This window comes from Urocampus carinirostris, chromosome 19, assembly GCF_059441175.1.
Source record: "Urocampus carinirostris isolate Australia breed hairy pipefish chromosome 19, RoL_Ucar_1.0, whole genome shotgun sequence".
NCBI classification, from domain to species: Eukaryota; Metazoa; Chordata; class Actinopteri; order Syngnathiformes; family Syngnathidae; genus Urocampus; species Urocampus carinirostris.
The window spans coordinates 25793073-25816752 of record NC_142367.1 but is presented as its reverse complement, the minus strand read 5'-3'; the positions used below and the strand labels follow the sequence as shown (position 1 = coordinate 25816752).

General features: G+C 41.7%; 1 protein-coding gene across 1 annotated transcript in view; it reads left to right on the top strand.

Moving 5' to 3' along the window:
• pcdh15b (protocadherin-related 15b) overlaps positions 1 to 23680 on the top strand; it is a 247267-nt gene that overhangs the window by 183539 nt on the left and 40048 nt on the right. The gene's annotated exons all lie outside the window — the stretch shown is intronic.

Genomic DNA, 23680 nt, shown 5'->3' with positions numbered 1-23680 from the left:
ATACATGCACACGTGATCAGAAAATTAAAGGAATACCCGAATCATTTCAATCGGACTACTCGTAAGACTTATACCATGATTAGATTTTTGTGTCCATTTACATGTTACACAGCCGTAATACAGACTCTGCCCTACTTCAGTTGAATTTGTTGGTAAGTTGCTTCAGTGCCATATTTTGTATGTTTAAGGCTTTTATAAGTAACCTGTATTGTTTTGTACTCCATAAAATAAACATTTCATAAAATAATATGCTCTATAAATGGTAAATCGTCTGCATTTCTATAGCGATTTTCAAGTCAATGAAGACCTCCCAAAACGCTTTACAATTAGCTTCACACTTACCTATTAACACACACACTCACACACCAATAGGGAGTCAGCCTCCAAACGTTTTGAGGTTAATCAAGATTCTAAATGGTAATAGGACAGCATTTCTATAGCGCTTTTCAAGTCAATGAAGACCCCCGGAAGCGCTTTACAATGCGTTTCACACTTTCCCATTTACACACACACACACCAATAGGGAGTCAGCCATGCAAGGCCCTTACCTGCTTATTGGGGGCATTAGGGATTCAGTGTCTTGCCCAAGGACACTATAAAGAGAAATAAAGTTGAGTTTAACTTACTTTTGAAAAATGCGCTTCAAGAGGTCCTCCTCCGTGGTAGAAAGTGGCAAAATAAAAAGTGTTCTGACCATTTTCTCAACCGCATCAAGCTTTCTTATTCCACTTTCATTTCAAAAGAAACGACTCGCCTCTTCCTTACACTTTACACCAACCGTATTGAATGGATGTACAAGATAGTAAACAATAAAAATGTCAGTTCTTAGCGCGCTGGAGACACAGTATAGTGTGTTTACACAGTAGGAAGAGGAAACCGGATTTCTTCTTCAGGATGGACTCTGGGTGACCCCCCACAGTTCCACCGTACGCCGGTAGCGGTGGAAGGAAGCACTACAGTCATGATCTGTTCTATAGTCATAAATAGATGGCTTTTTCTGTGTATGATCTACATCAAGTGTTGAATGCGTGTTATTAAATAGCAGTTTCATTAAATGACGACATTTTTAGCCATTTTTTTTAGTAAATTAAAAAAGGAACACAGTCCAGGGAACTTTATTTGGTGGTCGAAATAAACAAGAAAAAAAAAGTAACATTTCCCAGCCAATTCAGGTCGTGCAGGTCATCTCCCTCCTGGAGCAGAGTGGAACTCTTCTGGATTTAAATTAGAAGAGCAATTTCATGTGGTTTTATGATGTGGCTGTGATGACTCTATAGATTTCCTGCAAGCTAAATGAACATGAAGTTACATTGTTTTGCTATAACTCTTTTCATACACTCGTGTATGAATATCTACACTACATGTGTTCTCACAGCTCGAATTAATTAGCCCGCTCTTATTGAACAGAGGCTTACCTTTGCACCATTTGTGGCTTTGAGGGCTTACTAAAGCAGCCTAATGAATATTTATGCTTTCAAGCGACAGTCACTGAGCCACTGGCACGGCTGGAAATCTAATATTGATTTGTATACTGAACAGTAGAACCGCAAGGTATGGTATCGTTAGTTGTGTGCAGCTTTGTGTCGTCTTCCATTTCTGCTTTGAAGAATTGCAATATCTTTGTGCTGACCAATGTTCCCTGTAATTTTCCCCGGGTCTGAGCGTTCACACAAAGTCGGTGAGCAACGCTTAAAACAACAGTGAGCAACCATAATCCCAAGTGTGGCAAGATAATTGATTATCAAACATGTCCAAAACTTTACATTTTGCTGAGTTTCCGGCAATGCAAAATGATTTTTCTCTTTTGAATGAATTGACTCATGTACTATTGCAAAGGTTGTACGGCCTACAAACGTCGTTTGTTCTTACAATTCTTTCACAAGATATCCATTTCTTTTTATTTAGTGATATATTTTGTTGCATAATAATAACATTTTGGGGGGCTTATTTAGTCAGTTGTAAGATACAGAACTGTACTTAATCATTCTTTTTTCCGTGTTTTTTTTCTACTTTTTTTAAAAAATTGTGTTTATTTTTTCCGGGCTGTTACTTTTTTCTTTTTGTTCTCTATTTACTTTTTTCCTACATTTTTTTCTGGCTTTTTTCTACATTTTTCCTTCTTTTTTTTCTCTTCCTTTTGTTTCTTTTTTTTCTCAGCTTTTCACTCCTTTTTCATTTTGGTATTTTTTTTCTTTTTTGTTCTATTCCCCCCTTCCTTTAATGTCATGTTGTGCATAATTTTACATAATATTTGGTCATGTTGGGATTGAAGAAGCAAAAACAACCTGAAGAGCCGTTTAGGACCCGAGCCAAAGAAGCCGGGTCTTGACAAACTCTACTAACTTTACTCAACTTCGTTCTACTTCGACTCGACTTCAAAATACCGCATTTAGGACACAACGTCAGGGGAACCCGTGTATTTTTACCTTCATGCAACTGTAACTTTGACTTAAGTCGCTTCTTAATTAGTAATGTTGAGCCCTGATTTTTGTGCGCTGGCTAGATTTTCTTGTGCGCTGAGAATGGGCGAGCAGTGCGCAATTGCTCATGCGCGCAGCTTAGAGGGAACACTGGTGGTGACCCCCTTCTGTTTTGTACGGGTGCTTGAAATTTAAAATGATTTTAAGTTAATGTGTTTCCAAGGATTTGAAAGTACCTGAATTTGGGTAGACATGCTTGTAATAGCTTGAAATTGTTGCCATGTTTCTTAAAAAAGTCCGCTTAAATGTGATGCCGATACGGCTCTTTAGTGGCTTCGCATTCCTTCTTCCCTTGTTAACGGCAGCTGGCATGGGTAAATTGTAACAGGAAGAACTTCCTGCAACTGAAAATATAAGTTACATATTATTGTAATAGCTTGAAATTGTTGCCATGTTTCGACAAAAAGTCTGCTTAAACGTGATGCCAACACGGCTCTCTGGTGGCTTCGTTTCGCCACTGTATTTCTTCCCTCAAAGATGAGAGCTGGCATGAGTTTGTATTGCACTGTCCTATGAAGCAACATCAAGACAGATGCATGCTAAAGGGGGAACTATGTATTAGTGCAAGGATTACATATAAATTATGGACATTTCTTACGGGTTAGGCGTAAAATGAAGGTAGCATTTCCCTGTGGTAAATTGTAATGGGAAGAAGTTCCTGCAACTGAAAATACAGGCTACATATTACCGTATTTTGTATGGGGGCAGACTTGTCTCAAAAGCCAATTTCTTTGCAATTTACTCAAGATCTAATAATCACATGTCTTGATAAATGCACTCGCAAGACTAAAAATTGCAAAAAAATAAAATTAAAAGACACAGAACGATTACAAAAACAGACCTCGCGGAACAAGGTACCCGTCATTTTTTTGTCAAGACGTAGGTGTTCTGACAACTAAGATGTCAAAGATTAAAAGCTTATAATCGGTTTACAGGACAAATAGTTACCACTTAAAATTACAAGGTTAAAACGGTACAACTGCGTCTTGGAGCTAGAGGTAATACACACATACCTAACTCATTTGCAATGGTAAAAGGGTGAACCTCATTTCAAAAAATAATAGATGTGACTTTGGGACCGACAATCACCAGTTGATTCATTTACTGATACTGGACAAGGGAAATATCTATTTTTTTAAAGCATCAAAAACCGTACAGTCAAGTCATGTTTATTTGTTTGGCCCTTAATCACAAGGAGTCCTAAAGGGCTGCACAGACTCCAGACTAATATGACACCTTGATATAAAACCGACATGAGGGCAAGGGAAAAACTCAAAACCTCTGTCAAGTCATGCTTATTTGTGACGCCCTTAATCACAGAGTCTTAAAGGGCTGCACGGACGACCAATTTTGGAAAAAAAACCTAACTGCGATTTTCCAGACCTAAATTGCAATTTCGATGCGATTATTGTTTTGAACAGAAAAGTGCATTTTTTGTGCTAGTTTTTTTTTTTACTTTTCGGGGAGAACATAAACATAGTGGCATGAAAACAAAACTTGAGATGATGTACTAGGAGACAGAAAGTATACGCCCATAACAAAATATCAACTATAGATGTACAAATAAAAACAAACAATTGCAGTTGAAGAAATGATTTTTTTACTGTGATTATAGAAAAGGACAACAAAATTGAAGGGCTACTCCTGTCACGGTTGCCGTCCAATTGGCCCCGCCCATGTGGCGACAGCTGCGGCTCGTTGACTGATTGGCTGCCCTCCTATTTAAGCTCAGTGCTCTCACTCACCCTTTGTCAGTCCGTCAACGAACCTCTGCACCCGTGGGTTTTGACTCTGTCCGGTTTCCTGCTTGGGTTACCTTTCCGGTATTGTTCCATTCTATTTTGTCCTGTTTAATATCAATCTTCAGTTTCGTTCCCGTCTAATTTGTCCTGTTTAATTTCGATATCCAGTTTTGATATCAATCCTGTCTGTTCCGTCCTGTTTTGTATCGACCCCATCAGTCCGATATCTGCTCGTGCAATTGGTATCGATCTCGTCGGCCACTGGCTTCCTGTCATTCCACTCCAGACAGCTGCCTTACTTCTCCCGCCCAACGATCGCCGAAGAACTGGCGTTTGGGTTAACATGACTGCCCCACTTCCCGTAATATAAAAGCTTGTGTGAGAAATGTCTCGATTTGGGTTCTCCTTTCATGACAACTCCTTTCAGTGGAAGAAAACGATTAAGAGAGCGGCTAGCAGGCTACATGCTAGAGTCGGGTCCCTGCGACTTCTGCACTGTCTTTGCCTAGCTTAATTGGAGGTTTTGTTTTATGTACGAGTTTGGTTATCCTCCCAGCACCAACATGGACATTCACAGTTTTTTCTGTTAAACAGCAATGCACTCTTCATTTTTAGTCATTTAGGTCAACATTGGATCGTTCCCATGTCCTCAAGTCAAGTCATGTTTATTTGCATTATCCCTTAACCACAAAGAGTCTCAAAGGCCTGCACAGACAACAGATTATTGCAAACACCATTCCCCCTGATCTAGAACCTACATGAGGACAAGGAAAAACCTCAAAATGAGGAAAATGAAGAAACCTTGAGAAGGGACAGTCTAAAAAGGTTACACTACAGAATACAGACTATTATTTCACCATCCCCTGATCTAAAACCTACATGAGGGCAAGGAAAAACTCAAAAACCTCAAGTCATGGTTATTTGTATAGCCCTAATAACAGTCTCAAAAGGCTGCACAGACCACTGATTATTGCAAAGCACAGACTATTATGACACCATCCCCTGATCTAAAACCTACATGAGGGCAAGGAAAAACTCAAAAACCTCAACATGAGGAAAATGAAGAAACCTTGAGAAGGGACCGCACATGATCTTCGGGAGTCCGTTTGCTGAGCAGGGGGCATTAATTTTGCAACACCTACTTTGCATTTTTTTTTCTTTGTAAATATGATATAAATAGTAGAAAAAACGGTTCCTATTCACAATTGTGTGTCACTGTATGTAACTGTCTTCGCCCTTGGACATTTTCATGTGCCGCGGCCGCTATGAAAGCGTCTTTGTACCTGCAAAATCGGTATGCGGACCGAGTCGCAGAACGTTGAATTGTTAACACAGCCCTGTGGCAATTAACAGTGTGGGGATTAAGCGAAAGAGAAGCACAAAGAAAATATTGCCCTCTGAGAGATTATTTTAAAAAAAGAAAAATAAGCCATGCTTGTGCGTGTCAATATGTGCTATTGGACTTTAGGGTACGTGCGGAAAAGCAGGTTCCCCGTCGCGCCGTCAAAATGCCCTACAGTCTGTCATTATCCTAATGAATATGACAATCCCGCTGTTGCAAGCGTGAAATAGCCACTCATAGCGAGAAGCGATGTGATCACACCTTACAATCTGTCGCTTTGTCCTGCGCCAAAGATAAGAGATAATACGCCAAAACACGGCAAGAGCGTCGGATAAACCTGCCGCCGACGCGCCGATTCGCACCGCGTGGTCTGTTCAGGAATCTCTTTTCAGGCAACGGCCAAACTGCAGCTTGTATAATTATAATAATAATAATAATTATAATAATTTAATAATAATAATTTCCTTTGTATTGTCATTCTGTGTAACAATGTAAACAGAATGAAATGTCGATACACCTGACCCGTTGTAGCGAGCCGATGCAGCCGCAGCCAACAGAGGGCGCCGCCATTTTACCAATGTTATAAGTCTTAGGTATGACTCGGCCGAGGCGCGAACCAGCGACCTCCCAGTCTCAAAGCGGGCGCCTTACCATCTAGGCTACTGAGCTGGTACCAGGGTTTGCAAACTAACGCTAAGGTAGTGTTTACCAGAGGTACCGTAAAATCCAGACTATAGTGCGCACCTGATTATAAGCCGCACCCACAACATTTTAAGAGGATAACCGCTTCTGTACTTACACAAGCCGCACCTGTATATAAGCCGCATGCGCCCACATTAAAACATGTAACACAATCACAAAATTAACCCTAACCCTATTTTGAGTCCTGCGATTTTAACTGAGGGGGGGTTTTGTAGAGGTTTATTGTTCTATAGTCTTTATCAATTATCCATTATCCGTTATCGGTCAAATCATAGTACACTACAAAGCCAAGAGACCGAGACACTTGCTCCCAGCCAAGAGGCTGAGTCAAGGTCCTAGCCACAGGGCCAAGCAGCGATCAGTGCGAATGTACAGTTCCCGGAGGTACTGCAATACCGGGCCGATGTGTGGAGTGGACAGAGCCAGCTTTTATTCCATCTCCCAATTGCAAAAATCAACAAGTACACAGTTTGAAAACCACAGCCAGCAAAATGAATGGAAAATTATACCGTACTTAAGATTTGATGCAGACCTGCTCAGTCCGGGTCCCGTTAAAAGTAATCCAAGGAAAAAAAGTGTATATTTCCAAAGGTAAGGGTGGGAAAAATGTATATCCACTTTTGTCTGCCGTGTCCACAAACACTCACCTTTACCGGTCCCCACTTCCCGTCATCCCCCGCGTCTGTTACGCCCCTTCTTTTTAATTGGTCAGTGCAAGACTTATCAGAATAAGTGTCCGAAATAAATACAAATAAATACATTACAAAAATATACAGTTGCGAATACATATTATACATGGTTACACATATTTACAAAGAAAGACGGTACACCGAGAGAGTTTTCAAAGCTTTCATAATAATATTATAACTTTCATCCCAAACTGTGCCTGTGAAGGGTAGCAAAACGCTACTAACAAGACGCTCGCAATACGGTTAAAGTACCTGTTAAAAAAAACTTACCGTACATAATGAAACCACGGTTAAACGTTCTCATCTTCCCCCCTATAACTGTCGTCATCAAAGTTGCCCTCCTTTAGTATGGGAAAGAAGATTTGTCATATAAACATCGTCCCACGCTCCCTTAATCAAAAACACGCTAGCAACACGCTCGCAAGGTAAAGTTTGCTTGCAGTAGCTCTGTTTCCTTTATCGGACTGTTCGATTGCGTTTAGCTTGTAAGCTGCGTCATGTGCCTTAAACTCGAGCGCCGCTGGCGGCTGTTAGAGAAATTACATAAATTGGCCACATCACTGAATAAGCCGCAGGGTTGAACGTTTGGGAAAAAAGGAGCGGCTTATAGTCCGGAATTTACGGTAAATTGAAATGGAAAGAACTTCCTGTAAAAAGTACGCTCCATATCGCTGTCATGTTTAGATAGATAGATAGATACTTTATTCATCCCCGGAGGGAAATTCACATTTCCAGCAGCATCCCTGAGCTGAGAACAATACAATAATAAAGCAAAAAGAATACAATATACAAATACCCAGTGTGACGTGCAAATGCCCACTGTAGCGTGTTATATAGAATATCTAAATAGTGCTACACAGAATACATATTGCAATAAAATTCGGTAATATGCAACGTAAGTGGTGTGGTTTAATGTGGGCTTTTACTCTGCCGGGTAGAGTTAAAGAGCCTCATGGCATGAGGAAGAAAAGATCTCTTCAGTCTGTCCGTAGTACAAGACAGTGACAGCAGTCTGTCGCTGAAACTGCTCTTCTGTCTGGAGATAATGCTGTGTAGTGGATGCGATGGATTGTCCATGATTGACCGCAGCGTTTCCAGTGCCCGTCTCTCAGCTACTGTTGTTAGGCTGTCCAGCTCTTTGCCCACAACAGAGCTCGCTTTCCTAGCCAGTTTATTGAGACGGGAGGCATCCTTCTTCTTGACGCTGCCTCCCCGACACGCTGTCGCATAGAAGAGGGCGCTTGCCACAACTGTCTCATAGAATATTTTCAGGAGCTTTTTGCAGATTTTGAAGGAGGCCAGCCTTCTGAGGAAGTAAAGTCGGCTTTGCCCTTTCCTACATAGAGCTTCTGTGTTGGCAGTCCAGTCCAGTTTGTTGTCCAGCTGCACACCCAGGTATTTGTAGGTCTGAACAAATTCCAAACAAATTTACCCAACATTGATACGGGGAGAGATTGTTGTGGATTAACTGTAAGTCCGCAACTTTCGAGCTGACATCAGACATCTGGCAGGATGTTATGAGAGAATGTTGATACAAGAAATCACAAGTTGTTGACTAAGCGAGCTGATTCCGAGAAAAAAAAAAAAAAATACTTTTGTTCCGAGAAAAACATCATGTGATCTTGTTGAACACAGTATAAAAAGCCCAGCATCTCTTGGACGAATTTTGAACGTGGCTTGAATGTTGCTGAATAAAGGACGTTCCCTTTCCGCCATATTTCTGTCTCCGCGTATATTTTGGGGCGACGCCCAATGACGTCCTCTCAAAAAAGATTTGTTTCAAAAACTAATATATTTGTTATTTACTCAAGATCTAATAAATCGATGCCTTGATAAATGCACACCCAAGATTAAAAGTCGCATATGTAGATCGCAGGCATCTTTGTGTACCTGCAATGATTAACACTAGATTCTTTCATTCAATAGTACCGGATAAATTGGAAAATTAGCTCCGATAGTCCTTAAAAAGTGCTTCGATTTGGCCACGAGTAAGGTCTACCAACCCCGTTGTACGTTGAGTGATGCCTCTATTACCTCCGGCAAATTGATTTGGTGTTAATTCATTGCAACACCACAAGCGTAATCCTTAATCTCGCTCTCGGAACTGATTGAATGGTTCGGTTTTTGCAGCAAAGAACACTCAAGAAGGTAATCCGTTCTGATACGACGAATTAAGGGGAAGAATAAAAGAATTACGGTGGATAACAATCTCAAACTATTTAATGACCTCATGATCTCATTTAGATGTTGTGAAGTTTACGTATAAACACACAAACAATAAAGATATATAGAATATAATAGAATATACCTTTATTGTCAATGTTACAAAATGGGTTAACATATTGTGACAACGGAATTGGGCATGACACTCCAGTTTCACACATTCACAGTGAGGTAAAAAACCCAAGAAGATAAAGGAACAGAGAAGATAAGGTTATAGAACAAGGAGGATAAGGTTATAGTTATAATTTACACAAAATTTACCCAAGAAATGTCTGCATATAGGATGTTACATACAGTTTGGTATCGTAGGGTTTGTGCAATATGCATTTGGTGCAAAAAAAGTCATCATAGTGCTCTGCTGAGGTAGCGAAAGCAGGCAATGTTCTCCAGACTGGGCAGAGAGCAACCGATGATTTTCTGGGCTGTTTTGATGACCCTCTGGAGCGTTTTCCTGTCTGCTGCTGTGCACCCAGCATACCACACCTTAATGCAGTACATTAGAATGTTCTCCACTGTGGCTTTGTAAAAGGACACCTGCAGCTGCTGTTTTAGCTTTTTTTTTCCTGAGCACTCTCAGGAAATGCAGTCGCTGCTGGGCCTTCCCTACCACCGCTCTGGTGTTTGCAGACCAGGAGAGGTCGTCGGAGATGTGCACACCCAGAAATTTGAAGGAGTGGACTCTCTCTACACAGTCTTTTTATGATGAGTGGTGCTGGATTCCTGCCATATATATATATATGTGTATGTAGTGTTGAAAAAGACGCCTCCCGACATATGTACATTCGACTTACGGATTCCGGCAGATACGATCATTTTTTGGGGGATAATAATATCAGTACCTTGCTGTAAGTTACTCTTTGTATTGTGTGCACCTTTTTCCGAGTAGAGGACAGTGCTCTAGTGCTTCTTTCCGCCCCGTGGCGCTGTGAAAAGACACCCAGCATCCACACCGAAGAAGAAATCTGGCTTCTACTCCCTGGTTCGTGTGTAATTATAACAACGTGTACTGTATCGCTGGCGTGCTAAGAACTTTGACGTTTTCATTTAATATCTCGTGCATCCATTCAATATTTTGGGTGTAAAGAAGAGGCAAGCCGTTTCATTAGAAATGAAAGTGAAATAAGAAAGCCTGATGCGGTTGAGAAAATGGTCGGAACGCTTTTTTTCGGCCGCTTTCTACCACAGAGGAGGAAGACGCTTAACTCTTGGAGCCCACCTTTCAAAAGTAGGTTTAACCTCACTTTATCTTTATAGAGCATATTATTTTCTGAAATTTTAGTACAAAACCTTGCAGGTTACTTATACAAGCCTTAAACATACATTATATACCAAATATAGCACTGAAGCAACTTACAAATTCAACTTACGAATGATCGACCAGAACCGTTCGTAGCCGGGCAGCGTCTTTTGGGGGTAGCCCCAAAATATACGCAGAGACGGAGATATGACAAAAAGGGAACGTCCTTTATTGCATCCGTTCGGCAACATTCATTCAAGCCACGTCCCCCGTTTCTCTTCTCCAACGGCATTTATAGTGTGTTCAAGAGATCTCGTGATGTTTTTCCGGCCCCGACTCGCTCAGTCAACATCTTGTGACTTATCCCCTGACTCCCGCCAGATGTCTTCACAAAATGGGCTACTGTCAGCTCGAAGGATGCTGACTTACAGTTAATCCACAACAAAACTAGCACTAAAATGCATTTTAGAATTGAAAAATTGCTTTGAAATTGTAATACTGGTCTTAAATATCTCAATTAGATTTATTCCCAAAATCATGCATGACTAATTTCCGTTTCATATAAAACATTAACATCTAAGCTAAACACAACCGGGATTTCAAACTTAAAACTGTGTTCCACGTGTCTTATGTGTGCTTTTGGTTTAGTATGTCAATAGCTCTGAAGAAGCGAGGAATCAAAAATAACTCAGTTTGATATTCTACCTGCAAAAGTATAAGTAGCGTATTCTTCCATGCATTGATTTTACATTCTTTTTTATTCTCACTAGTTTTGCGGACCCTTAGTAGTGAAAGAGTAACCAGCGAATAGTTCTCTGTAGACTGCCCAAAGCATATCAAAGAGCTTTCTTTTCAATTTACGTAAAATACATTTTAGAATATCACAATACATTTTTACATCCATTTTAACAAGAGATCGTATAGTGTTTTTTTACCGTTTACAACGAATTCAACATATTTTTCTTTAGTCTGAATTTTAACCAACATCATCCTTTTTATATATATGAGAAAATAGAAATAATAACAATAATGAGTATAAAAACTGATACAGTTTACCTGCAGATGAAATGAGTCACAACATTAGCTTCTCTGCTGGCTTTGATCTCTTTGATCTTACAAGGGGAATTAACATTTTAGTACAACAGAAACAAAAGGAAAATAAATCAGCTTGACAACATCAATCACATTACTGTGCATGTTGAGAGATTTGTCAGCTGTGGTTATAATGTTTAAAATGAACTTTTTTTTTGGAGCACCAAAAGATGTGTCTTACCGTTGGCAGCTCTCTCTGTAGACTGCCAGCAAACGGCCAATCAGAAGCCTGCATTGAATAACTTTGTGCTTCCAGACTTTCCCGAGCGTTATAAGATCATTTTCCAAAGTAGACGCACAGAGGACACAAGAAAAATGGATAAGTGATTAGGAATCAAGCCAAAAACTCAGCCCCAGAAGAGAGATTCAAAAGAAGCGAACAAAATTGATGACGCTACAAAACGTAAACGTACATTAAGAGCATTGTGGAAAGAGGAGTTCACGTGGCTTGTAGCAAACATTGCATGAATGAAGATGAGTAAATACAGGTACATACTGATGGCAGATGGAAAAAAGCGATGTCATACACATAGAATGAATGTTATAAGTAGATTTATCATAAACTTAATTTCAAAGCGTTTGTCATTGTCTCTAAACATCTCTGTCGTCTCTGATTCTAAAACAACCGCAAACAGACTCTTTAACCAGTCTGTTTTTCGAGTGAGGGACTTAAAAAGCCATCGCGAGATGGAACGTCAGTCAAGCCGGAGTAAAACGACGGGCGAGGGCGCCACAATCGAGACATAATAGTTCGAATGAAAGCGCCCAGGACAGATTGAAACGCAGATTGAACGTTTAAGCGGGCGGACGATCACGAAGGCTGTCGTGTTGCTGCGCGCACGAGAGAAAGGTGGAAACTCTACAAGATGGCCACAGTCGAAATTGACATTAAATGCCGTACACTCTCTTGTGCGAACCCTTCTCGCCTGTTTTGTGTTTCGCCTTTGAATTTGTGGCTGAGGGCACTCTGTAGTGACATCGAATGAAGCCGATGGAAAATCTGTTGGGTTTTTTTTTTAAATTAGGGGCCATATGCTAAAGAAAAAGAGAAAAAAGTCACTGGGCAGGACCAGTGGCTTACAGAAAAGAGACAGTAAGGGACTTACAGAGAGAGAGGGAAAAACAAAGAAAGAGAGCAAAGGAGAGAGAAAAGGAAAGAGAGAAAAAGAGAGCCAGAATGAGAAATAGTGAGTGGAAAAGTGAGAGAGTAACAGAGAGTGAGAGAAGAGAGAGAGAAGAGAAGAAAATAGAAGAGAGAGAAGAGACGAGAAGAGAAGAGAGAGAAGGGACAAGAATAGGAAAGAGAGAGAGAGAAAGATATGAGAATAGGAATGAGTGAGAGAGACGAGGATAGGAGTGAGAGAGAGAGACATGACAATAGGAGTGAGAGAGAGAGAAGAGACAGAGAATAGGAGTGAGTGAGAGAGAAGAGACGAGAATAGGAGAGAGAAGATACGAGAATATGAGAGAGAGAGAGAGAGAGAGAGCTGAGAATAGGAGTGAGTGAGAGACGAGAATAGGAGTTGGTGAGAGAGAGAAAAGATTAGAATAGGAGTGAGTGAGAAAAGACGAGAATATGAGAGAGAGAGAGATGAGAATAGGAATGAGTGAGGGACGAGAATAGGAGTGAGTGAGAGAGACAATAGGATTGAGTGAGAGAGATGAGAATAGGAGTGGGTGAGCGAGAGAAGAGATGAGAATAGGAGTGAGAGGAGACGAGAATATGAGAGAGCGAGAGAGAGAGGGATGAGAATAGGAGTGAGTGAGAGAGACAATAGGATTGAGTGAGAGAGATGAGAATAGGAGTGGGTGAGCGAGAGAAGAGATGAGAATAGGAGTGAGAAGAGACGAGAATATGAGAGAGCGTGAGAGAGAGGGATGAGAATAGGAGTGAGTGAGAGAGATGAGAATAGAAGTGAGTGAGAAAGACAAGAATAGGAGTGAGAGAAAGAAGGGACGGGAATAGGAGTGATTAAGAGAGAAGGGACGAGAATAGGAAAGAGAGAGAGAGAAAGATATGAGAATAGGAATGAGTGAGAAAGACGAGAATAGGAATGAGTGAGAGAGACAAGGATAGGAGTGAGAGAGAGACATGACAATAGGAGTGAGAGAGAGAGAAGAGACAGAGAATAGGAGTGAGTGAGAGGGAAGAGACGAGAATAGGAGAGAGAATATGAGAGAGAGAGAGAGAGCTGAGAATAGGAGTGAGTGAGAGAGACGAGAATAGGAGTTGGTGAGAGAGAGAAAAGATTAGAATAGGAGTGAGTGAGAAAAGACGAGAATATGAGAGAGAGAGAGACGAGAATAGGAATGAGTGAGAGACGAGAATAGGAGTGAGTGAGAGAGACAATAGGATTGAGTGAGAGAGACGAGAATAGGAGTGGGTGAGCGAGAGATGAGAATAGGAGTGAGAAGAGACGAGAATATGAGAGAGCGCGAGAGAGAGGGATGAGAAGAGGAGTGAGTGAGAGAGACAATAGGATTGAGTGAGAGAGATGAGAATAGGAGTGGGTGAGCGAGAGAAGAGATGAGAATAGGAGTGAGAAGAGACGAGAATATGAGAGAGCGTGAGAGAGAGGGATGAGAATAGGAGTGAGTGAGAGAGATGAGAATAGAAGTGAGTGAGAAAGACAAGAATAGGAGTGAGAGAAAGAAGGGACGAGAATAGGAGTGATTAAGAGAGAAGGGGCGAGAATAGGAATGAGTAGGAGAGAGAATGGATGTGAATAGGAGTGAGTGAGGGAGAGAATGGACGTGAATAGGGAGAGAGATGGAAGAGATCATAATAGGAGAGAGAGAGATGAGAATAGGAGAGAGAATAGAAGAGAGAGCAAATAGAAGAGAGACAAGAATAGAAGAGAGATGATATTAAAGGAGAGTGAGACACAGTATTCATGAAACTACAGTGTCTTTGCTGCCCGGGTTCGGCATCATCAGTTGGGCAAATTTAAAGGTGCAGCTCGTTCCTTTCTTGTGCTTCTCTGTGTTTTCTTGCGGGGACGTTAGACACTCCCACTTTAAAGGGCACACGGTAATGAAAGGCCACGATGAGATATTTTTCCGGGGTTCTTGCTGCTCTCATCAGGAAGGTTCAAGGCCCCCCGCTGCCTGTGACCCACGTCCCCTTTCCCTTTCCCTTCCCCTTGCCCTTCCATGTTTTGACTTGATGAAACTGGCGATCATTTGTGGAGCTGTTGTTGATTGTGGACGACTGAGAAAACCTAGCGAGGAACCTGATTGCAGCATGACCCCAGTAAGCGAAGCGCAGACGATGCTCGGCTGTCAAGTGCCCACGTCAACTTGGCGAGACCGGATCATGAAAACTGACAAAGATTGATGAAGCGGAGTGCTGAGACAAAGCGATTTTGATTCAAGATAAGAAGAAAGGGAGTCTTTTGGAGGCTTCTTCTGAGGAAGGAAATGAATTCCTATGCATTAACGTCTCTGTGTGTACAATTTAGAAAGAGCGCAGAACAGACTTTTCATTTACGCGTCCTAGAAGTTTCGACAACACTTTCACGTCTTTGTAGATTTCAAGAAAGTGTTTGAAAGAGTGCAGTAGTAAATGGAAGGGGACCAAGAGGAAGGCCGAGATTGACGTGGATGGATGGTGGAAAGAGGTCTAAATATAGTGGAAGCTAGAGCTCTTGTTGGTGATAGGAATGAGTGGAGAGGTGTTGTCAAAGGATAGTGGGATGTTCAGACGTGTTCTATGATGCGGAGGGGGTAAACCAGCGAAAGCTGTCGGGCCCTGCTGTTGAACAGAAGAGTGTGTTGTGTCACCCTGATTCGAGTGACACGACCGCTTTCTCGTGTCCCGTTTTATCTGGAGGGACGAAAGCATGGCCGACTTAGGTGCCAAGGTGCCTAAAATTTTGTATTTGTTTTTTTTGCTACTTTTTTCCCTTTTTTAATTTTTTTTTTTTTGTATGTGTTTGTCTTGCTGTCAGTCGCCCCTCTCGAGGGATATGACAAGGGTTGATAGATGGATAGTTTGGCAAGCCGGTTTATCGGCCACCACGCGGAAGTACATAGGCCAGAAACTTGTTCAGACTACAGTTTTGATTATGGGCCGGGTTCGGGGTTCATAAAATGTCAATCGTTAAGTTGGGCCGGGCGGAGCCCTTATCTCGCCTTTTTCTTATTGGAGGATCTGCACAGTATGCACTCACTTTTACTCAAGTAATTATTTGGAAGACTACTTTTACTTCTACTTTATTACTATTATTCTGAAGTAACAGTACTTTTACTTTAGTAACAACACATCAGTGCCGCAGATACTTCAGCGCCTAAGTACAGCTTCGAATTTACTTCGGGCCTGGTCCCTTAAATCAAGTGAATCTGTTGGGTTGGGCTGGTTCGGGCTTCTGTACCCGCAGGCTGGAATTTTGAGGATCGATCTTACCTTGAGTTCAGAACATGGAACAGCTGTATGCCAACATTGCAGTACTGATCAACGGTACCTTTAGAGCGTGGTTTCAGTCGGTGTGAGACAAGGCTGTAATCTCTCCAGCTTTACTCAACATCTTCCTGGAGACTGAAGCTCTGGACCAACATGAAGGTACAGTCAGCATAGGGGTGCACAACGTGTCAGGACCAGAACGGAAACAGGACCCTACTGCATTACGTTTCTCACAAGTTTTATTAAAGGAAAGAGGAAGGGCTGCGCCCAAGATCCGGTGTTCGGAAGCAAGTTGCTCTCGTACTCAGTTTGTGATCCGAGCGATGGCGGTGTCAAGGACGGAAAAACTGATCGATAGCCGGGACAGGAGAGGAAAAATGTGGTCGGGGTCAGAAACGGGTCGTAAGCCGGGACGGGAGAGGAGACGTGGTCGGGTTCAAAAGTGGGTCGTAAGTCGAGACGGGAGACCAGACGTGGTCAGGACCAAAACGGGTCGTAGCCGGAGAAAAACGGGACAGGTGGAAGTCAGGTTCAAAAAAGGCTTGCCTAGTATTCACTGATGTTCGCAAACAGACTGACAAAAGGCGACAGATAGGAGTGGGTTCAAACAGGGACAGGGAGCCAATCAGAGTCCGAGGCACAGGTGATTCACATCGGTAATCATGACACAACGTCTCAGACCTCCTTTTTTCTGATGGTATTTTCGGGTTGGCGGGAGAAGAACAGGAACGCAGCGATTTAGCCAAATCGCCTGGACAACGCATCAACCCAGCATGAGATGAATATCAGCACAAAAAAAACAAAAGTAATGACCCACAACAGTAGAACTGGATCGACAACATTAAGGATTTTACCGGTGCTAACTTTGCCACGGACAAAAAAGTAGCCAGGGACTATCGACAGTGTCGTATACTCCTAGGAGTGTCCAATTACTTCATTCCTTTAAATAAAACACTAATGGTTCCAGTATTAGGCAAAACCACACGTTACTATCTAAAGATTGTATAGAAATGTGTTATTACATTACCCAACTTAAGAAGACCTTTGAAGAAACTGACATGCTTGGCTGCTATTTTAGTTCTAAAGAAGCCTGAACTTCAGACTTTTACTTTGGATCATGAGAGAGTGTACATTTAATGAGAAGTGGCTGTCCAACGAACAATTTTTGCCATGGCTAAAAGCCGTGACAGGTAATCTGAACAAGGCTCAAAGAAATAATTGTGGTGGGTTTTTTTTTTGTTTCAATTGTAGGTTTTTGTCGACTTGGTTTTACATTTTACTTCAAAAGTCTTGAATTTAACTTGCCTTAAGCTGTAGGAACCCTGAAAAAAAAAAATTGATTGGTCTCTCAGGAATTGTCCTCTTATGGTTCAGATCCTACCTCTCAGATAGGACGCACTGTGTTAAATACGGTGAAATGACAAGTGAGCCCTTTAGTGTTACCTGTGGTGTTCCGCAGGGTTCAGTACTTGGCCCCCTTCTTTTTAGCATTTACATGCTTCCATTATTCGCAAGTATAATATCAGTTTTCATTGCTACGCAGATGACACTCAACTATATATTCCGATGGAGGAATCTGCCACACTGAACTGTAGTTGACTTATTGAATGCCATGACGTACAAATACGTTTTCAGAAGGGAACGTAATCGCGATGGTGACCAAAATCGGGTGTATTTGGGCAGTTCCACTCAGGTTCAGAGCAACTCTTGAGCCGTTCGGAAATTACCGCCACGTAGCGTGGCATGGGGGAAGACAAATGTTGAGGTGGCGACTGCGTAACAGAAACAAAAAAAAGAGAGTCACGTTGAGAGGAAGCCGCAACCCGGAGAAGCGTGATTGACAGAGCAAAATGAAGACGTCGTGTCTGAGCAAAAGTGGAGTGGAGACGGGAACGTGATGGCAAGAGGGGAGCACAGAACAAAGGGTTGTATTTTTATCAGGTAGACACAAATATGACAGCCTTTTTGGCACTCCTAATGGGGGACTACTCCCGGATGAATTTTCAGATCTTGCCAAAACCGTTTCCAAGATTCATATTCTGTACAGATTGAATTGAAAAGTCTCAATTGTCGTTGATATCAATGTTGTGAAATATTGTATGCAACTAGATTGGATATGGCACTCTAGGGTAAAACACGGAATATATATTCCAAAAATAAAGAGTATCAGGATAAAAGGCAGGACATAATTATTTACAACGTAGTGCTTAGAGACTGGCTTAAGTTGTAATAATGGTGCAATGAAAATGAATAGTTCATCATACCCATATTGCAATGAAAAGAAGGGTAATAACATTCAACAGCAATGAAAAATAAAACCAAATAGGTCACATGGTATAGATTATCAGTTTTGTACTTTTGGAGAGGACCTCGTTGGGCGTCGCCCCAAAATATAAGCAGAGACAGAAATATGGCGGAAAGGGAACGTCCTTTATTCAGCAATATTTAAGCCATGTTCAAAATTCGTTCGAGAGACGATAGCATTTATACTGTGTTCAACAAGATCACGTGATGTTTTTCTCAGAGTCGGTTTGCTTAGTCAACAACTTGTGATTTCTTGTATCAACATTATCTCATAACATCCTGACAGATGTCTGCACACAACAGGCCACCGTCAGCTCAAAGGCTGCTGATTTACAGTTAATCCACAACAGTTTTTCATTTAGCAGTAGCAACAAAAGAAAAAATTAGCAAGAGAAAGCCCACATTGTTTTTGCCAATGTGCGCCAGTGTGCCAAAGTGTGCCAATGAATCAAATGATGACTCACAACACGTGGTAAGCTTTCTCTCCTGGCTTTGATCTTTTTGATCTCCGGCAAAACGAACATAAAATGCGACAGAAACAAAATGAAAATTAATCCAAACAGCTTGCCAACATCATTTTTGCCGTTCCATGTATTCCGTTACTCCCCAAGCCTGCACAAAATTGAGTCATTTGATTCATATTTAGTTTCTTTTGTGTTTTATTAGCATATTTGGTATTGGAGTCATCCAAAAGTAATTGAAAGTAATCAAGTTAAAGTAACCCTACCCAACCCTGATACTGACTTATAACCTTTAACTTTTTGGGGCCCATATAAGTCAAACCTATGACAGTTGATCTATGTTATAAATGGTTAAGAAAAAGAAATTTTCAATAATATTTAGGTTGTATCGTCCATCCTTGGACGAGCCAACTCAGGTAAAGGCTGGCCCATAGAGAACTTTCTTCAATCTCGTCGTAAATGAAAAAGTACAAGAGGGTGAAGTGTGAAGAGCGACATCAAGAATAATGACAAGAGGGAATTACGATGGCTCGTAAGCAAAGAGACAATCTTGTAGTAATGAGTGACACAAAACCAATAAGAAAGACATCCGCCTAGAGCTGGCTTATCATTGCCGACATTTATCAACACCCTCATTATTCTGCTTGTACCTCATAATGAAACGGCAAAAGGGAAGACCTCCCTTCATCTCCGATTTTCATCTCCCGACTAGCTCGCTCCACTTGGTGCAGTCTGTCTGGCGTCAAGCAACCTGTGTACGAAATCAAGGGGCTGTTTTCTGTTTTCGGTAACTCCGCTAGCGCGACAGAGGTCTTGTCTCTTTTAATTAAGCAGTGTTCATTTGAGCTGTGAAAAGTGATGGCTCCCGGGGACTCGCATGCTCAAAAATCTATGGGTCCCAACAGAGATCTATGGGTCCCCAAAATTTAGTCTTATCGCGGTTGAAATTGTAAATCAGCGACAAATATATAATCTATATATTCATTCAGTTTTAATCATCACAGTTTATTGGTAATACAAATTAGTTATCACTTCAGATTTTTCAATTCACAAAAATACTGTACATTATACAAAATGATATTGCTGAAATATTAGTCTATATATTCATGCAGTTTTAATCACTTCAGATTTTTCAGTTCATATATTCTTCGTGGTTTGCTGTCCCGCCACAGTTGTAATGCCTTCTCAAGGTCCAATTGCAGCAACGGAATTTCCATAGCTAATTTGTGGTTTTCATTGTCGTTGTGCCGATCTAATGTGCTTTTCTGAAAGTTCGAATTGCGAAATGATTTATGCGTAACAGTTTTTTTGTCACGCTGGGTGCACGCATCACAGAACATGTATCCTCCGTTATCATCCTCCTCATAGCGTAACCAGGAATATAATTGATTCCATTTTGGCAGAAAAGTCCTTTTTTTGCTAGGAATATTCTTTTGTTCATCTTTCGTCGAATCGTTCGGTGTTTTTCTTGCCTTCGCGGTCTTCTGAAGAATTTCTCCGTTTTTTTCATGCCGGAATTATTGCCGTTGTTACCACTTTCTGTATTATGTTTCGACTTATTACCGACACTAAAGAAATGACCAATTTTTTTGTTGATTTGCACCTAATACCAACTGTTTTTACGGAGGCATACTTCTCTTTCACTCGACAACCGCCAAAACAATGACGTCATCTCGAAGCAACGAGATCCCGTTTGCCGAGATCGGCGCGAGACCAAAACAACAATGGCGGATTTGCCTGACGAAAAGTTTGTAGTGCGATAAATCTTTGTTAAAAAAAAAAAAGTAATCGGGTAATAATGACAATTTGGTGTCAAAAAAGTTGCGTCCCGGGGACGCACGTTGATTTGACACAATGCGTCCCCAGCAAAAATGATGCGTCTAGGACGCAGGGACGCGGGCAAACCAGAACACTGATTAAGTTGCTGCAGAAGAACTATCTATCTACTTTGGTCATATCCCTCAAGAGGGGTGACTGACAGCAAGACAAACACAGACAATAACAAGGAAAATAAAGAAAGAAAAAAAACACACACAAACATTTTCGGACCATGGCCAACCCAAATGCCCAAACACCCAAACAAGTTAAGCACCTCGGCAACTAAGTTGGTCATGCTTTCGTCCCTTCAGATGAAACGGGACACAAGAAAGGTCAGGGTGACACAACACTATCACTTGACTTGAATTGACTCTTTGTTCAACAGAAGGGCCCGACAGCTTGCGCCGGTTTACCCCCACCGCATCATAGAACACGTCCAAACATCCCACTATCCTTTCACTACACCTCTCCACTCGTTCCCATCACCAACAAGAGCTCTAGCTTCCACTAGATTTAGACCTCTTTCCTGCAGGGCACCCATAACGCCATCCATCCACGCCAATGGCGGCCTTCCTCTTGGTCTCCTTCCATTGACTTCTGCTCTGTAGATCCTCTTCAACATTCCCTCCTTATCCATCCTGTGTCCAAACCAACCGAGTACTCTCTTATCCACACGCTTGCTGAGTTCCACTACTACTCCAGTTCTGTCTCTCACAATTTCATTTCTCAATCTATCCAATCTTGTCACTCCTAACCAATGTTCCCTCTAATTTTCCAGGGGTCTGAGCGTTCACACAAAGTGACTGAGAGTATATGACTGTAACAGTATTACAACTACAGATCTGCAAAGAGAAACACAGAATTGCTATTGAATACACATTTTATATTGCCATACCAAAGTACAACAAAATTGGAGGACTTCTCCTTTCAGAGAGAGGAGCTGTGTAGCTGTACGCTAGCATCAGGTATCATCGAGTTAAGCCAGGTCCCTGCTGTGATTAAAATACAACCGTCCTGAATGTATCTGTTTCCCACAAGCTTTTGCTCCAGTTAATCTGATTCATGGATAATGGAAAAAAGGAAGTTAGAGCAAAAGAGGTTAAACGACACAGAGAGAGAAAGAGAAAAAGAGCAACAAAGGAAGAGAAAAAGAGACACAGAGACTGAAAGAGACAGAGACGGAGAAAAGGGCTGGAAAAGAAAAAGAGAGAGAGAGAAATAAATACAAGTACAGTGTCTTTGTGAGAGGCACCTGGCTTTGGCAACATCAAGTTGACATATTTCAACCTGCAGCTTGCTTTTCTCTTGCGCTTCTCTGAGTGTCGTCTCGCGGGCCGGATTCAATCCCTTAGCGGGCCTGATCTGGCCCGCGGGCCGCCTGTTTGACACCTGTGCTCTACATTGTGGCCTTTTTCAATAGGTTATTTCGTTTTGATTTTGGTCTGTACTGGTTTCCCACTCGCGAATTTTGCCAAGCGGTATCCTTCGGGTGTCTTTTTCCAATCCACACGTTTCAGATCCGGTGTCCGGGGGTGAAATATTACACACTATCACTTTAAGAACACAATTTAGATATGTAACCGTGACATGTAGATTATCGCCCAAGAAGAAATGTCTTTTCCACTGCCCTCTGATTTTCCCTTGTCACAGATGAACAAAAAGTATGTGGAGCATTTGACAGAAAGTCATTTTCCAATGTCACCTTGGGTCTAATTGGAGAAGGCTATTTTTTTCTTAGTTCTGACATTTGGCTAAGCGTACGCTAATTCATTGTAAACCCCAATTTCTCCATTACAGCGACCACATTCAAGCTGACATGTCTCTATTGACGTAAGAATTCATTATCCACTCACGATTATCGGTGGTTTGCTGGAACATTATGAAAATAGCGTTTTTCCCATTCCAAACTCAATTTGATTTTCAGTCACATGCCCTTATCTTACTTATCTTAATGAGCTTTGCCGTTGATTTATTCGATAGGTGTTAGATCATTATTGGTTCTTGGCCGGAATCATCCGCCGTGTGCTAAATTGACATACCGTAAATTCCGGACTATAGAGCGCACCATTACTTACCCATTAACACACACACTCACACACACCAATAGGGAGTAGCATCCAAACACTTTGAGGATAATCAAGATGCTAAATGGTAAATGGTCTGCGTTTCTATAGTGCTTTTCAAGTCAATGAAGACCTCCCAAAGCGCTTTACAATGTGCTTCACACTTATCCATTCACACACACACACTCACACACCAATAGGGAGTCCGCCTCCAAACGTTTTGAGGATAATCAAAATGCTAAATTTTAAATGGACTGCATTTGTATAGCACTATTCAAGTCAATGAAGATCTCCCTAATCGCTTTACAATGTGCTTCACACTTACCCATTCACACACACGCTCACACACCAATAGGGAGTCAGCCTCCAAACGTTTTGAGGATAATCAAGATGCTAAATGGTAAATGGTCTGCATTTCTATAGGACTTTTCAAGTCAATGAAGACCTCCCGAAGCACTTTACAATGCGCTTCACACTTACCCATTCACACACACACTCACACACCAATAGGGAGTCAGCCTCCAAACGTTTTGAGGATAATCAAGATGCTAAATGGTAAATGGACTGCATTTCTATGGCCCTTTTCAAGTCGATGAAGACCTCCCTAAGCGCTTTACAATGTGCTTCACACTTACCCATTCACACTCACACACTCACACAACAATAGGGAGTCCGCCTCCAAACGTTTTGAGGATAATCAAGATGCTAAATGGTAAATTGACTGCATTTATATAGCGCTTTTAAAGTCAATGAAGACCTCCCTAAGCGCTTTACAATGTGCTTCACACACACACTCACACACCGATAGCAGCGTCAGCCATGCAAGGCAACTACCTTCTCATCGGGGACATTAGGGTTTTGGTGTCTTGCCCAAGAACACCTCCACATATAACTGGGAGGAGTTGGGAATCGAACCTGCGACCTCTTGATTCAAAGATGAGCGCTTTACCTCCTGAGCTACTGCTCTCAAATATGTCTCAGCTCCTATTTAAAAGCTGCTGCATCATAAGTACTCAAGAGACTGTAAATCTCATCCGATGATGGCAGAGCCACTGGAGGAAAGAGGAAGCCCGGAGTAGCAAAATCCATATTTAATGTTGCTAAAGGCGTCCGTTTCCCGACTGA